Source organism: Lepidochelys olivacea, assembly GCF_965140295.1.
Source record: "Lepidochelys olivacea isolate rLepOli2 genome assembly, chromosome: 13".
Classification (NCBI taxonomy): domain Eukaryota; kingdom Metazoa; phylum Chordata; order Testudines; family Cheloniidae; genus Lepidochelys; species Lepidochelys olivacea.
Window position 1 is genome coordinate 952,111 of NC_140423.1, and position 4,868 is coordinate 956,978.

The window sequence follows — 4,868 nt, forward strand, 5'->3', positions numbered from 1 at the left end:
AAACATCCCTCATGGCCAGTGCAGCTGCCCGGGACACAGCAGTGCTGAGGCCGGGAGGGAGAGAGGAGTAGAAACTGAACTGAAAACCTAAGAAAGGCGGAGGACTCTGAGATGGGTGCATAATTATCCTCATTTCATAGATGGGGAACTGAGGCAGAGGGAGGTTAAGGTCAAAACTTCCCCCTCATTTTGGGTGCCCAATCTGAGCCAGCGTGCTCAGCGCTATCTAGCACTGTTTATGTTCAAAGCATAGATCACTGTGACTTCAGTTCAGCTCTGAGCACGGCCCTCCTACAATGCAGACCCAACTGTCTCGCATCAGGGACCCCAGAAATGAGGAATACAGTCAGCGACCATCTGTGAGAAGTCTGGTTTTAATGACTTGCCCCATATAACAGTAAAGTACTTTGTGGCACAGCCAGGGACAGAATCCAATTCTCCAGGGCAGCATTCAACTGCCTTAACCCTGAGTTAAAGGGGAAACCACCATAGGTCACACTGAAAGGTGAACAGTCAGGCTGGAGGGAGGTCACTAAGGGAGTTCCTCAGGGATTGGTCTTGGAACCAATCTTATTTAACATTTTCATTCATGGCCTCAGCCCAAAAAGTGAGAGCATGCTAATGAAATCTGTGGATGACACAAAGTTGGGAGACACTGACAATACAGAGGAGCAGCATACCATGCAAGAGGATCTGGAAGACCTTGAAAACTAGTGTAATTGAAATGGGATGAAATTTAATAGTGCAAAGTGCAAGATCATGCAGTTAGGGACTAACAACAAGAATTTATGCTTGAAACTGGGGCCATATCACTTGGAAGTGACACAGGAAGAGAAAGACCTGGCTGTGCTGGTTGATCACAGGATGACTATGAGCCAACAATGGGATGTGGCTGTAGAAAAAGGCTAATGCAAGCCTAGGATGAATCAGGCGAGGTATTGCCCTTATACAAGGCACTAGTGAGACCTCATCTGGAATACCGTGTGCAGCTCTAGTTTCCCACGTTTAAAAAAGATGAATTCAAACCGGAAAGGGTGCAGAGAAGAGCTACTGGGATGACCCAAGAAATGGAAAACCTACCTTAGGAGAAGTGACTCAGAAGCGTGGCTCATTTAGCCTAACCAAACAAAGGCTGAGGGGAGATGTGATTGTTCCCTATAAATACATCAGAGACACAAACACCAGGTTACCGAAGTAAAGGTCCACTGTTGGCACAAGAACAAATAGATACAAACTGGCCATCAAGTTTAGGCTTGAAATTAGACGAAGGTTTCTAACCATCAGAGGAGTGAAGGTCTGGAACAACCTCCCAAAGGGAGCAGTGGGGGCAAAAATGTAACTGGCATCAAGACCGAGCTTGATCAATTTATGGAGAGGATGGTATGATGGCACTGCCTACAATGGCGTGTGCCCCATCTGTGGCTGATAGTAGCAAATATTCCTAACAGCCAGAGATGGGGCACTCGTTGAAGAGGGCTGAGAGTTACTAGATAATTCTTTCCAGGTGTCTGGCTGGTGCATCTTCCCCACATGCTCAAGGTCTAATTGATCACCGCATTTGGGGTCAGGAAGGAATTTTTCTCCAGGTCTGATGGGCAGAGAACCTGGGGATTTTTCACCTTCCTCTGAAGTGTGGGGCACGGGTCACTTGCAAGTTTAAACTAGTGTAAATAGTGGATTCTCTATAACTGGATGTCTTTAAATCATGATTTGAGGACTTCAGTAACTCAGCAAGATGTTAGGCATCTATTACAAGAGTGGGTGGGAGAGAGACTGTGGCCTGCAGTGTGCATGTGGTCAGATTAGATGATCATGATTGTCCTTTCTGGACTTAAGTCTGAGGCTATCCTTTCTTTTCCTGAAATTCCCTGCTTCATTCACTATACACCTTCCAACTTCTTCAACAAATGAGGCAGAAATATCAGCCTCCTTCACTACACCTGTGTGATTTATCCCCAGAGCAGGTCCATTCTGCACCGAGGCAACGGTCCCGTGGAAAAAAAATTGTATGTGATCATGTAATTGAAAACTGTATCATAATGCATATGCCCAAGAGGGGAGAGTTAAGGTTCTATGGGCAACCTTAATTCTGGTGTTTACTTGTTTTTGAGTGCTTGACTTTGGGACCTTAATGTTTTTTTAATGTAATTTCCTAGGTATTTAAAAGAGCAAACAAAAAAAATTCCATCAGGTGGCATCATAGTGACATCAGCATGGTTCATCACTAGGGCTAGAACCTGTACATCCACCACAGACCTCTGCCACTTGAACTAACGGAGTAACTGATAGCAGTAGTAGGTTATCTTCCACAGGGACCAGCACTACAGAGGGTATCACACTTTGCAAGTGGGTTTCAGCTATTCACAAAGAGCAGAAGAACAGGGAGACTCTAGGATCTTGGGTCCCATCCCAGACTCTGTAGAGGAGGGTGCTCTAGTGCAGACTCTTCGGCCCATTCTCCCCATACTTGTCTCTTCCACTACCCTGGGTCCTTGGCCCCAGCTCCTTGCCCTTGTCTCTCCAGTCCCAGTCCCAATGCCCAACCAATTATAGCTCCCCCTCCCCCAACTCCTTGTTTCCTTAGCTTAGCCAGCCTCAATACCCCTCCTAGTACCTCATCTCTTCCCCTGCCACTGAGACTTCCTCCAGATCTAATCTCAATCATCTCCCCAAGCCTCTGCCTGGCTCTTGGTTCCCAGGCTCTTTGCCCAGCCAACCCCAGTTCTCTCTCTCAGCTCAGCTCCGCTCCTTGTCAGATCTCTCTTCTCCTCCCCCTTCCCACTGGTTCCCCGTTCCAGTCTGCTTATCCAGCCAGCAATTCCTCCCCCTAGCCCCTTGCCAAATCCTCAACCCCCCCATTTACCACACTGGCTCCCAGTCCCAGTCTCCTTGCACAAGCGATCCCACTCAGACTCCTGGTCCCAATCTACGTTTTGTCTAGCGTTTGTCCTCTCTTCATTCAAATCAGACAGTTGCCTCCTCGCTGCTGCCTGGGTGCCTGCAGGGGGATTATTAAGGGCACAGGAGAGAGGGTCCCTGCTCTCAGTTCCAGTGCCCAGCCCAGAGGGGAGTAATCATTACAGGAAATGCCTGTGCTGGATCATGCTCAGTCACTTGTGGGGCTGGTGCATGTGCAGTCCAGTAGGAGCTGAGAGGAGGGAATATGCTCGACTGCGCTGTGGAGACGGCCCTAGGAGAGCCTCAAGTCTGCTCAGTGAGGATAGAATCTTGAAACAACTGCTAAAAGCAAAGACAGCTCTGCCAGGCATGCGCAACTGCCATTTTCCCAAAGGTTTACATAACTTGGCCATATTTGGATTTTCACAATAATGGTGTAAAGGTCCAACCTTTCCGTGACACTAAGGTTACCTGCCTGACATAGTTCAAGAAAACTGATGAGGTTCAACAAGGACAAGTGCAGATTCCTGCACTTAGGATGGAAGAATCCCATGCACTGCTACAGACTAGGGACCGAGTGGCTAGGCAGCAGTTCTGCAGAAAAGGACCTAGGGGTGACAGTGGATGAGAAGCTGGATATGAGTCAGTGTGCCCTTGTTGCCAAGACCAATGGCATTTTGGGATGTATAAGTAGGGGCATTGCCAGCAGATTGAGGGACGTGATCGTTCCCCTCTATTCAGCGTTGGTGAGGCCTCACCTGGAGTATTGGGTCCAGTTTTTGGCCCCACACTACACGAAGGATGTGGAAAAACTGGAAAGAGTCCCATGGAGGGCAACAAAAATGATTAGGGGGCTGGAGCACATGACTTATGAGGAGAGGCTGAGGGAACTGGGATTGTTTAGTCTGCAGAAGAGGAGGAGGGGGGGTGGGATTTGATAGCTGCTTTCAATTACCTGAAAGGGGGTTCCAAAGAGGATGGAGCTAGGCTGTTCTCAGTGGTACCAGATGACAGAACAAGGAGTAATAATCTCAAGGTGCAGTGGGGGAGGTCTAGGTTGGATATTAGAAAACACTTTCACTAGGAGGGTGGTGAAGCACTGGAATGGGTTACTTAGGGAGGTGGTGGAATCTCCTTCCTTACAGGTTTTTAAGATCAAGCCTGACAAAGCCCTGGCTGGGATGATTTAGTTGGGGATTGGTCCTGCTTTGAGCAGGGGGTTGGACTGGATGACCTCCCGAGGTCCCTTCCAACCCTGATATTCTATGATCTGCTCCAAAACATGGAGGTCCTAGAGCTTTTCAAAGAAATGTTTTCAGAATTTATGAACAAGGGCAAAACAATGTATTTTTCTCTTGCTTTGTTCTAAGAAATGCCTGAATCATTTTGGCTGAAATTGTCCAAATATTTCAGCCTGAAGCAGGCTGCTGTCACTGCCGCCCTCTCTATAGAGCCACACGGCTCTCTGCTCTCTCTTACCTACTCTGTCCCCTGATGCACCTGATCTTTGCCTTTAACATTAGCTATGCCCTTATCCCAACAATACTCAGGTGCATATTTAGGGATCTCCAGCAACTCCTAGCAAGTTCATTACTGGATCCTGTCTTGTTCTCCTGGCCACACTTAAAAGGATCCTGAAACATTTGAATGGTTCAGAAAAGAGCTACAAGAATGATTTAAGGTCCAGAAAACCTGCCTTTACACCTTACAGCATGTGACCTAAGAAGATCAATCCATTTAGTTAATCAGAGAAGATTAAGAGGTGACTTGCTCAGTCTGTCAGTACCTACATGAGGAAGAGGGCTCTTCAATCTAGCAGACAAAGATAGCACAAGATCCAATAGCTGGAAGCAGCCTGGAAAGGAGGCACACATTTTAATACAGAGGAGAATTAATCACTGGAACTTACCGAGGGATGTGGTGGATGCGCTATTATGTGGAGTCTTTAAATCTAAAAGATAAGCCTTAGC